The following is a 13,292-nucleotide window of genomic DNA, read 5'->3' as shown; positions in this document are numbered from 1 at the left end:
AAATCGATTCTTTCCTTTTTTTCCTCTAGTTGTTTCCTTTCCTATAGCTTTATGTATTTGGCACACAACTATATATGTACCTATACAATTTTATGTAAATACATGAATGAAAAATATTCTTCTTGATTTTTGAATTTCAAGTTGGTATAAGAGCTTTGAAGCTTGAATCATTTGTATCCCTTTATTGAACCATGGTTGATTTATATTCAAAAGTATTTGAGAGCAAACTTACTCCCATTATTATTCAATCCAAAGGTTCATCATTCAAGGCAAGGATTACACTCGATGAAACAAACTATGATTCATGGAGATGCATATTGCTAAGAAGGAGAAACTCTCTTTCATTCATGGGAACTCATAGCCACCTATCAAGAAGGATGATGGATATGAGAAGTGGTATGTAGACAATCAAAAGGTCAAAAGATGGTTTTTGATATCCATGTCTCAAGAAATTATGGAGTGATACATTCGCTTACCCACTGCTCGAGATATTTGGAAAGCTCTTTCTAAGGCTTTTTATGATGGAGCAGATGAATTGAGGTGTTTTTCTTGAATTAGAGGCTTTCTGAGCCAAACATAATGGTAGAACACTCTTTGTGTATTATGGAGAATTAACCAAGATTTTTGGTGAGTTGGATCATCGTGATAAAGTGATCATGGAAAGTGAGAACAATGTAGAATCTTACCAAAAATTAGTTCAGTGACAAAGGGTGTATATTTTTCTTGCTGGATTAGATGGTGACTTCGAACAAGTTTCTGGTGAAATTTTGAGAAAGGATCCTATTCTTGAATTAGAAGCATGTTATGCATTGGTCCATTGTGAATTTTTTCGATGCACAACAATGATTGGAGAACTAGAAAAGATTGAAGCTTTAGCCATGGTGACTTGAAACCAATCTAATTAGAATGGGCCTCCTCAAAACTTGCCTAAGATCACTAATGGTGCTGATAAATCCACCTACAAATGCACCCATTGCAATCAAACTAGTCATACCAAAAGTCACTATTTTGAACTTGTTAGGTATCTAGAATGGTGGGATTGTAGCCGCATTCACGGAAGAAGAATTCCAAGAAGACCTCTAGTGCATCATTTGTTGAAACAAAGACAGAGGATAATGTTGCTAGACAAATCTCAGCATTAGCAACAGTAGTAGGTAATGGTGATAAATCTTTAAATATGTCTACACTTGTTTGTAATAGTGCATTAATAATTGATTATGGTGCTACAAATCATAGGATGTTTGATTCTAGACATGTCTCATCCCTTAAGCCATCCTCACTATTTTTTTTTTCCACTGCGAATGGCTCTTTGGCTACAATTATTGTTGAAGGATCCTTACCTCTCACTGATACTTTGTATCTAGATTCTATTTTAGTGGTTCTATCTTTAGATTACAATTTGTTTTCAGTTTCCCAAATCAGCACTACTTTACTTTATGTTGTATCTTTTGGCTTGATTTCTATGTGTTTAAGGACATCCAAATGAGGCAAATGATTGGTTGTGGTGTTAAGTGGGGGAAGCTATATTACTTGGACTTGGTGTCAAAGATTTCAAACAAGTTGCATCAAGCTCTAGTGATGGATGGCTATGAGGGGGACACGCAAAAATCTAAAATTTGGTTATGGCATCGACGTCTAGGAGATGCTTCCTTTGGTTATCTAAAGAAATTATTTCCTAGTTTATTTGGAAAATTTGATGTTTCTAGCTTCTAGTGTGGAGTTTGTGAACTTGCATTTGAAAAGCCATCATGCTTATTTTCTGTTAACTTTGAATAAAAGTCCAATTCCATTTATGATCATACATTCTAATGTTTGGGGTTTGTCCAAAGTCACTACCTTGGGTGGATCACATTGGTTTGTTACTTTTATTGATGATTGTACTAGGATGACTTGGGTATGCTTAATGAAGTCTAAAAGTGATGTTAACTTGTTATTTAAAAAAATTTATAACATGATTCATACTCAATAAAATACACAAGTTCAAGTTCTTCGTAGTGACAATGGAGGTGAATATTTGAGTTCTGAACTTCAGTAGTATCTGGAAGCACACAGAACTATTCATCAAACTACTTGTTCCAATACACCTTAGCAGAATGGGGTATTCAAGAGAAAAAATTGTCACTTGTTGGAGGTTGTGCATGCTTCTCTGATAGAAGCACGTATGCCATTATCCTATTGGTGCGAAGCACTTACTTCTGTAGCATATTTGATCAACCGGGTACCCTCTAGCACTATTGACTTCCAAACACCATCCTAGGCTCTCACTAAGGTGGGTGTTGCTCCAATTGTCCCAAATTTACCTCCTCATGTCTTTGGTTGTGTAGCTTTTATACACATCCATAAGCATCAACACAACAAGTTATCTCCTCGAGTGTTGTGATGTGTCTTTCTAGGATATGTTGTTTATCAAAAGGGCTACCGATGCTATCATCAACCAACCCAATGAATATTTATTACATTGGATGTAGTTTTTCATGAAGACTTGATATATTTTTCCTTTGAGCCTGAACTTCAGTGGTGGCACCAGAAGGAAATTTAGACTCTGGACTATGATGATCACATCTCTGAAGATGTGGATGTTCACATCTCTTAAGATATAGGTAGCTTGGAAATATTTGAAGATGTGGATAACACCTTTGAAGATGTGGATGTTTAGATCCCTAAAGATGTGGGTAGCTTGGACATCTCTGAAGTAGGGGAACTCTCTGAAACTATTAATCAAGAAGTAGGTGAAACCTTGGATCAAAGTAGTGATGAACACACAAAAACTAAATCTATGGGTCCACCTACATCCAAGTCCCTCACACCATACCAATCACTTACCAAGGATGTTCCCAAACCATCTAGAAAATAGCTACCCTTGCATCTCACTAGAGGTATTCCTAAATTCACATATGAACCCAAATTTTCTAGTAAAATTAAATATCCTATGAGTCATTATGTGTCTAACTCTTATTTTGTCAGAATCAAATCAGTCATTTGTAAATCAATTATCTATTTTATCTATTCCTAACATTGTGTAGGATGTCTTAACTAATCCAAGGTGGAAAGACGCTATGAATGAGGAGATGAAATCATTATAGGAAAATAATACTTGGGAACTTGTTGACCATCTACAAGGAATGAAACTAGTTGGATGTTAGCGGGTTTATATTGTTAAGTACAAAGTAGATGGTACAATTGAATTCTTTAAGGCAATACTGGTAGCAAAAGGGTACACCAAAACCTATGGGATCAATTACATAGAGACACTTGTACCTGTAGCTAAAATTAATATATTACAAGTCTTGTTGTCTCTAGTTGCAAACTTGGGTTAGCCATTACAACAGTTTGATGTGAAGAACACCTTTCCACATGGAGAGTTGTTTGAAGAAGTATACATGGAACTCCCACCTAGCTACATGATACCAAAAATACATAGTTTGAAGGTGTGTAGATTAAATAAGTCACTATATGGGTTGAAACAATCTCTAGGGTCATGGTTTAGAAGATTCATAAAGTCAATGAAAGCCTTTCGTTATCGGCAGAGCAATTCAGACCATACTTTATTCATAAAGAATTAGTAGGGTAAGATCACTACACTTATTATGTATGTGGATGACATGATATTTACAGAAAATGATCCTAAAGAAAGGAGGGCTCTATAGGATTACTTGTTCAAAGAATTCAAAATGAAAGACCTTGGTCCCTTGAAATATTTTGCTAGGATTGAACTATCTTGATCTGATAAAGGGATATTTCTATCTCAAAGAAAGTATGCCTTAGACTTGTTACAAGAAATCAGTATGTCAGCATGTCAACCCACTGACACACCCATGGAAGAAGGATTGAAGTTATGTATTGAGTCTAATAAGGTACTAGTTGATAAAGGCAGATTCCAGAGACTTGTAGGAAGATTGATGTACTTAGCACACACAAGGCCAGGCCTTCCCTACCCATCAAGTATTATTAGCAAATTTATGCATAATCCTAGAGAGAAACATATGAATGCAGTTATGCACATTTTGAGGTATCTAAAGTCTGCTCCTGGAAAAGGAATTTTATTTACTAGAAATGAGGATTATCAAAGTGTAGATGCATATACTGATGTTGACTGGGTTGGAGCAATAGATGACAGGCGTTCCACTTCAGGTTATTTCAACTTTGTAGGAGGTAATCTCATTACATGGAGAAGCAAAAAAAAAAAATGATGTTGCATGATCAAGTGTGGAAGAAAAATTTAGAGGTATGGCACTTGGAGTATGCGAAGAATTGTGTCTAAGAATTCTCCTAAGAGATTTGGGTTGTCTGCCTAGGTGGCCAATTCAACTGTATTGTGACAATAAACTAGCATGTGATATTGCCCATAATTTGGTTCAACATGATTGTACAAAGAATTTGGAGGTAGATAGATTCTTTATTAAGGAGAAGTTGGATGAGAAAATTGTGGAGCTACCTAAGATTCGATCAAAAGATTAGCTGGCCGATATTCTTACCAAAGCAGTTTCAAGTTGAGTGCTCTCAAAGTTTTTGGGCAAGTTGGGCATGTGGGATATCTATGCACTAACTTGAGAGGGAGTGTTGCAATATTGGATTGTTTCTAATATTGAACTGATTCTTTCCTAAACTATTCTTTCCTAAATTGATTCTTTCCTCTTTTTCTTGTAGCTATTTCCTTTCCTATAGCTTTATGTATTTGGCACACAACTATATATGTACCTGTATAGTTTTATGTAAATACATGAATGAAAAATATTCTTCTTGATTTCTAATTTTCAAGTCATTTTGCATGCATGTCTATTAGAGCATTCAAAATCTCTATATTTGACTAAGACTTTTCATATACAAATAGATGTAGCATCTTTTGAAGTAGTTCATAATTAGTGAAATAAATCTACCTTATATATGCATGTGATGCAGGTGGCTAAAAATACAACATTTAACAAAGGTCTTTATTACTTTTGTTCATCGCTTCTAGAAATTTGTCCTTTCGATCACTGATCTATTTCCTCTAATGTCACAATGCAATTTGAAAGTGCTTTAATAATTCAAATCTCTTGAAGGATTCCATTGAATATATCACTTTTAGTTCTATTTTATACAGTCAAGACTTCTTGTCATTTTGTACATATAATGCAATCATTGGATTTTGATAAAAAGATATTGCTATATGATAACCTACTGCTTAGTTCAGGGACATTACTTTATGCTTAAAGATGAATATTGCTCATTCACTTGATAATGTGTCTCCAAGGTACTCAAGTAGATCATTCACGGTATATTATTTCTTCCCAACTTTGTGAATGCAACTTCTTGGAGAAGATGGACATGCATTTATTTGCAAGATACAATACATGTTTTCTATCCCTTTCAAGGAAATAGGATTTATTTACTTCAATCTTTGCAGGTTAGTAAGTTAGTTTAGATTCACACTTTTAAAGACATGAGATTGTTGGAATTTTTTTGTGCAAGAGGAGAATGAATTCATGACAATCTTCTATCATAGATAAAAAAAAACTATCTTGGTAATGGGCTAGGAGATGTTCTAGTGGGCATTTTGAAAATAGTTAGTTTAGATTCACACTTTTGAAGACATGAGATTGTTAGAATTGTTTTGTGCAAGAGGAGAATGAATTCATGACAATCTTCTATAATATATAACAAACATCTTGGTAATGGGCTAGGAGATGTTCTAGTGGGCATTTTGAAAATAGTTCACATTTCTCTCACATTTGGTATATCTATTTAATAGAACCATATCAATGGTATTTTTTAGCCATAGAAAATTTAAACAAATGTGCAAAGCTAAATTGAACTAACATTCTTACTTGGGGTGATTTATAACTGCAATGACACAACTCTTATATTTTTTAACAAATGGTGGGACTCCTACTACATGCAGCTCTTGTTTTGGCTAGTGTAGCCTTTCATAGTCTTCTATTACAATGACTATTTCTATTCAATTTATATAAATTCTAATGATATATACTTACATGAATAAATAAATAAATACAGAGATGTCTCGTATCATATATATTGTATCAACAACTTCATATAATTATAGGTTGTACCCTTGTACATGTTCTTGATGAAAGCATTGGGTTTAATAGTAAATGATATGAGAATAGTTGTGTGTAGAAAAAAATCATATTATTTAAATGACTACTATAACTGATTTGAAATGTGAATCCTAGTTAAATGTGAAATGTAGACCTTAATTAAATGTGAAATGATGTGAACTATTTGAATCAAGAAGAAATTCTTATTTAGAAATTAATTATTTACTTTGATTTTTTGTGCAGTCTACTACTATAATCTTTCTATTTGTAAGACTATTTGGAGCAAAAACAAATTCTTTCTATGTAAATGAAATAGTACAAGTTAAATTGAAATATAAATTTTAGGGTTTAATGTTCAATGATGTGAGGTTGAACAAGAAGAGATTCTTATTTTGGAATTAACTTTTTTGTTAAGGTTTCTTTTATGGTCTATTTGTATGCTCAAACATGCAACTAGTTGAAATTTTTACCATAAAAATGAAATATAAAATATAGTGTTCAATATTCAATGATGTGAGACTAATTGGAACATGATGAAATACTTTATTTAAATTTTTTTTAGACTCTTCGATTTCTCCAATGGTCTACTACTAGCATTTTCTCTTTGTAAGCCTAGTTGGAATAAGAAGACATTCTTTATTCAAGATTTTTTAAAATAAAGTTTCTCATATATGTTCTACTAGTATAATCTTTTCTATTTGTGAATCTAGCTAGAACAAGAAGAATTTATTTTTATTCTTTGTGAATAAATTCTAAATATACAAATAGAATATTAGAAATAATTTAATATATCATGAATCTTAATTAAATATCATTGACATGGAACTAAGTGGAACAACAAGAAGAGGTTTGTAGTTGGGAACTATTTATTTCTTTCTATTTCTCATACCCTCTAGTAAAAAAAAATATCCTATTACTTAGGTTTCTCTTATGACCTATTATTTGTTTGAGGAGATGATCACTAGCAATCTAATTGTTGTTAGAAATGGTTTTTTTAGCTATTTAAAAATAAAATATTACAAATTTATTTAGTGAATCTAAATTCATTTCTTTTTTTGGAGACATTTTATTAATTTTAATTTTATTTAAGTCTTGTATTTTTTAAATAATTAATAATATTTAATAATTTAAAATATTTTATAAATTTAAAATATTTTATTAATATTTGAATATTTTTGATATACTTTTATATTAAAAATCTAATTTTCAATTTAGATAGATTAAAAAATTATCCAATATTTTAAATATTTAAATATATGACACTTCTTTTTTTGTTGTCTTAAAATGATGTTTGGCAAGAGCTAGGTGGTAAACCTAAAATTTGAATATCTTTGATTCTTTGATGATTTATCATTCATAGAAAATTTTGTTTTTCCCAGCGCTATATTTAATCCACATCTTAAAATTTGAAGGACTCTTAACATTGCAATGTATTATTATAAGCAAGGTATATTTTAGTGGCTAATATTCGCAAATTGACTATTTTTAGAAATTTTTGGCTAGTAGTTTGGCTAATAATTTAAGATTTGACACAACCTAAATTTCCATAGTTTTATAAAATTTAGTTTTAGAATATTTAAAATTGCTCAATAATTTATTTTATTGAAAAATCTAAACTCAACTATTTGCCACAATATTCAATATATGATTAGATTTGAGTCACCTAAATACTATATATTGTTGTAGAAATTAAATTGAACTAATCAATAATTATCATAATTATTAGTTTCTTTAAGAATATATCACCAATATTTAGTTTTCTCTATTGATTTAAAGTATATGTAACAATCCTCATAATATTACACGAGGTAAAAAAAATGTTCAAATTTGATTTGTAATATTCCATGGTGATTACTGAACTTCCTATTATTATTGAGATTCGTCAATATTTTATATAAAATGTTATGATTTGAAAATAGTTGCTAATATTTATCATATATGGAATAAAAAATTGAGAGATTCACTAATAGAAATAATTTTGTTTTTTCAAAATAATCAAAGGTTCACCAATATTTTATGTCTTTTTTGGAGGCAACTTTCTTAAAGTTTACCCTGATTATAAGAGTTTCCCGTTATCCTTGGAATATAAAATATTCAAGTAATACAAATTTTAGTAAACTGTAAGACAAACATAATTACTATGTAGTGGTTTTTGTTTGTCATAGTTTAATAGTTTAATTAGATAGAATATATTAAGCATAAAAATTAAATATTTTAAAAGAATCAATTTATTTGATGGTGATGACAATATATGGGATTATTGATTTTAAATTTTGATTATTTTCATTATATCATATATATATATATATATATATATATATATATATATATATATATATATATATATATATATATATATATATATATATATATATATATATATATATATATATATATATATATATATATATATATATATATATATATATATATATATATATAATTCTAATATTCAATTAAAAAATATTTTTAAATTATAAATTTTCATTATTTTTTTAATATAAAATTATTTATCATTGAAAAATAGTTTATAATATATAATATAAATATAATGTTAGTATCTTAACTTATTGTCTTTTAAAAAATTCAAAACCTTTTAAAAAATTTTAAAAACTTTTCCGAAACATTTAATTATAACCGTAAACTAAATTATATTTAAATCAAACCCTAACTAAACTAAATTAAATTAAAGTATTACATTAAACTAAATTACTATCATTAACCAATATTAATCTTAAAATTGAATAAAACCCTTATACTACTCATAAGGTAAATTAAGATTTAGCACTAAATTGCAACCCTTATTATAAATCAAAGTAAAGTGTAATAAAAAATCATATTTTATAATAACTATTCTGATAGTATTCAAACTATTTGTTGAATCCAAATAGAACCATGTCTCTATTAGTGAAAAAATATGAACATTGACTAATGTTAACCAAATTGATTTCCCTAAATAAAATTACACTATAATGAATCCTCACTCAAATCATAATTAAAAATTAGGGATAAAAAAAAAGCTAAACTATATTGAGCCGTAATCTAATCAAGAGATGGTGGTAGGGTACAATAGCTCTTATAATAGTCATATCTTGAAAGGATATTCTTCTCTTCAACTAGGCAGAAGAAAAAATTGATTATAGAGTTCTGACTTGATCTTGTGTATAAATTTTTGTTACACCATTCCACAATATCACATGCATTTTTGAATTTGGCTTTTTCCTCAAATTTTAATTGCTTTCTACTAAGGGCTCTCTTCACACATGCACTGACACCATCATGTTCTCCTTTACCATGTCCAGCCTCAAAAAATCTCCACACATGTTGGATATTAGTTTTCCTATGTGTACATTCTAGCATTCTTCAATTGTCCTATACAATTATTTGACCATATCCAATGTTGTGTCATTTGAATTTGTCTCTCTTTTAAGCTATCATAAAAGACCTTGAAACAATATTATAAAAACTCAGATGAATAAATTTTATTATTACTCATATAGAAATGGTACTCTCTTAATATCTTTCTATCCTCCTCTATACTATTAGGTGCGTGCCTATAAACTATATGAACATAAATTGTTACTTGCACTAAATTGTAATATTGTGGTTGTACCCCGTCTTGCAGTGCAAGTGAGTAGTTCTCTATAAAGTCAACAACTAAAAGTATAATACCAATTGGAAATATATTCTTACATATGTGAATGTGTCCATCAAGCCATCTAGCACGTTGAGAGTGTTTAAAATATTTTGGTATGATCACACTCTTAAACTCATCCATAAATGTATGACAACTAACTTTATCTGTATCAAGATCACACCTTCTTCCAATCTTCCCATCCTTCAATAGTTATTCATTAGTTTTGAATCTTTTTACATCAACTAATTTTTGTCCAAAATTAGTCAAAACATTTTCATGAAAACATTCATCTAACAAAGAAATATTGCCACACATATCACATGTACCAGAAAGACATGCATTGAAAAGAAAGTATTGATCATTAGCTGGCTTACAAAAAAAACTTGATATGAAATCCTTTAGAGTTTGAGGTGGTATTTTTATACCACATTCTTACAACATTTATTTACTATGTATAGTACCATGTATAGATCGAAATACATCATAATGGTAACAAAATTGAACATGATTTTTACAACAACATGTGATTCTTTCCTTGTTAATCCTTACATACCATGGTTTACACTTTTCAAAAGATTTTTGACTAATGGTAATAGTTAACACCTTACCATCTACAATTTTTTTGAACAATTTAGTTTGAGTAATATCAAAAAGGTTTTTAGGATGTGGGTCATGTATTTTTGAGCCAACTCTGAATTTAAGAACATCTCTTAAATTAGGTGATACTCTTGTATTATCATGCCAACATTTTTCAACCAAACTTTTGACTTCACTAGTAAGTTTCATATCACATCTCAAGAGTCTACCACTAGAAGTCCACAAAATTTTTTTTGGATCACATTCAAAGTTAACCCTTCTCTTTACATATCTTTCTAAAGTTTAATGATTCACATTAAGATATCCACTTATGTTACTAATCAATATTTTGTCAATTGTTTATTTTTTAACTAAAGATCTTGTTATTTCTTGTCATGCTGCATTCTTATCTTTAGAGTGACTTCTCTTTCCGATAACATCAAAGGCACTAGAAATAGTGGATACAAATTTTTTGAAAGACTCATTTTTATTCTTAGGTTTTGCATACATTCCTAATCTTTTCATTACTTTTAACTTTTCAGACATTTTAATTAGTTGCAACATCAATTGACATTGAAACCCAAATTTCTTATAATAAAAAAAGTTTATATAATCTATTAGCATGTGTCCTAATTTGTTTCCATGAAACCAATCCATGAAGAATATCTAGCACGTCATTAGAAAAATGGAAATTACATTCATACACTTCAATATCATTTTAACATGTTTGTTCAGTACTTGGTGTTCCAATGTCTATATTCATACCATTTTTATTTTCAATTGTCATTTCATTTTCAATTTTATTTGGAATTTGAATCTTATTTTCATTTTTTCTTAGTATTTCTTTCGGGGCATGCATTTCTATTGGAGTTTGTTGTGCATGATTGTTTGGCAATTTATTCTAATGAAGAAAATATAAATCGTTTAAATCATAACTTGCTTCTAAAAAATCAACAATTTCATCATGAGAAAAAACTCAAGGGTTTGGAGACACACCTATATTGAATGTTTGATTAGAATTTGCACCTAAATCTCCTTGTATTGGGTTCTCTTCTTCAGCCTCTTCATCCATCGTAGTATCCTCAATGTCTTTCTCCTCTAAAAAATTGCTCAACTCTCTAATTCTTTGTCTTCTCTCTCATTGATGTTGTGATCCCATGTTTGCACTAGCTTTGAATTCAAATCAACAACTTGCAAATTGTAAAAGAAGACAAGAAAATAAAATAATTATGATAGACATTCACTATTGCAGCTTGAAACTGTCATTCATTCATTGCAATATTTGAAAGATTCTTTGTGGGGCATCTTTTGGGGCCCAACGGGTACATCAAAATTGGGTACCTAATTATAAATAAAGCACCTAATGTTTAAATAATCGGGTAGCTGATTATTTAAAAACTGAGTGTTTGATTTGGTTAACGACTAAATTCAAATCAGGTGCTTGATTCTAGTGACATGGGCAAGAAATCGCCATGGGTGGGAATTCACATCGGGTTTTTCCTTGGGGAAAGGCATGGCATAGGCTTGGTGGGACCAAGCCTATGCTTTTATGAACCAATTTTTGACTAAGGCATTTAATTGACAATTTTAGGGATTGTCATAATTTTTATATGGTCGTCTCGATTGAATTTTTTGACAAAATTAAAAGCCATTATAGGTCTTACTATTCTAATTTCAAAAGTTTTATAGTGTTATGAGTTAATTTTCTATTTTTCCATTATTTATTAATCAAAAGTATCTCTTAAACATTAAATAATGACATTCACTAAAATTTTAATATCATTTTAATTTTTTATATTTTGTAAATTAATTTACATGTAATCAATTCTCACATAATTCTTTTGAGGTTAAAAAGAAAAAGAAAAAAATAAAAAATTGATTAAATTATGGCATCCGTACATGAGAGGTTTTAGAAATTAGCTTAATCATCAATTAAAAATTAATTAAAAATCCACTAAAAAGTTGAAGAAAATTATTCTCATCAATATTTGGTGTGTTAGGTAACTTCATTTAAAAGGATTCACAAAAAATCATTTAGTTTTGTTAAATTATGGTGTCAGTACATGAGCATGGTATGCTCTTGAAACAAACATTTTGAAAAAGTGGTTTTTAAAGATCCATACCAAAAATATAATCTATCTTATGGGTATACAAATAAATTACATATTCAAAAAGAATATTCTAGGCACTACAATTTTTATTTTTGAATTTTTTTATATTTAATCTCTAAATGGCTCAAATTTTGGCATCATTTGACAATATATTTCAAAAATAGGAAAAACACTTCTACTTTTTGGTTAAAAGTGAGACCAACTTCTTGCACTAACCCATATATGAATATTTATACTATAGTCTCATAGGTTTAACTGAATGAAGCTACCAAACATCAACACTCCCTCTTAGCTAGTGGGGATAAACAAGAACATGAACAACATATTACCTCAATGTAAAAAATGGTTTCTAAAATGTCAACTCATTCGATATCCTGGTTTATTGAATGCCAACTCATTTGGTAAATGTCAACTAATTTAACATTTGAAAATTAACTCATTTGATATTGGGTAAGTGCACAAAGTTGTGGTGCCAAAAGGGGGTTATAAGTGGATACCTTTTTTCTGAAATAAGCAATTTCTAAACTTGAACAAGAATTTGAAGATAATTACGCTCAAAATTTTAAGATATGACAAAAAAAAAAGTAGTAGTCCTTTGAATCTAGTTTCTAAACAACTATTTTTTTTCAAAATGGTTTACTTTTAGGTCCTCAAAAAAGGAGGCCACAGAAAGTGCTACTATTTATTTCAAAAAAATAAAACACAATACAAAGTGTGGCCCCCCTAAAATTTTAACTTTCTTTTTGAAATTCTTTAATCACTCTAGTCAAAAGTTATCTAACACTATGTAGTTTATCCTAGATTTTTGGGTAATTTTATAATGTGTATTTTATTTAATGAATTTTTTAATTAGACACATCCCAAAAATATGAAATATCTGTGTGCTTCGCCTAGAAATGATTGAAAACTAATCTAAAATCAAAACTTCCT

The sequence above is a fragment of the Cupressus sempervirens genome, chromosome 11 (assembly GCF_028749045.1).
Source record: "Cupressus sempervirens isolate cs-2001-9-10 chromosome 11, ASM2874904v1, whole genome shotgun sequence".
NCBI classification, from domain to species: domain Eukaryota; kingdom Viridiplantae; phylum Streptophyta; class Pinopsida; order Cupressales; family Cupressaceae; genus Cupressus; species Cupressus sempervirens.
The sequence above is the reverse complement of the archived record's forward strand: the minus strand, read 5'-3'. Positions refer to the sequence as shown.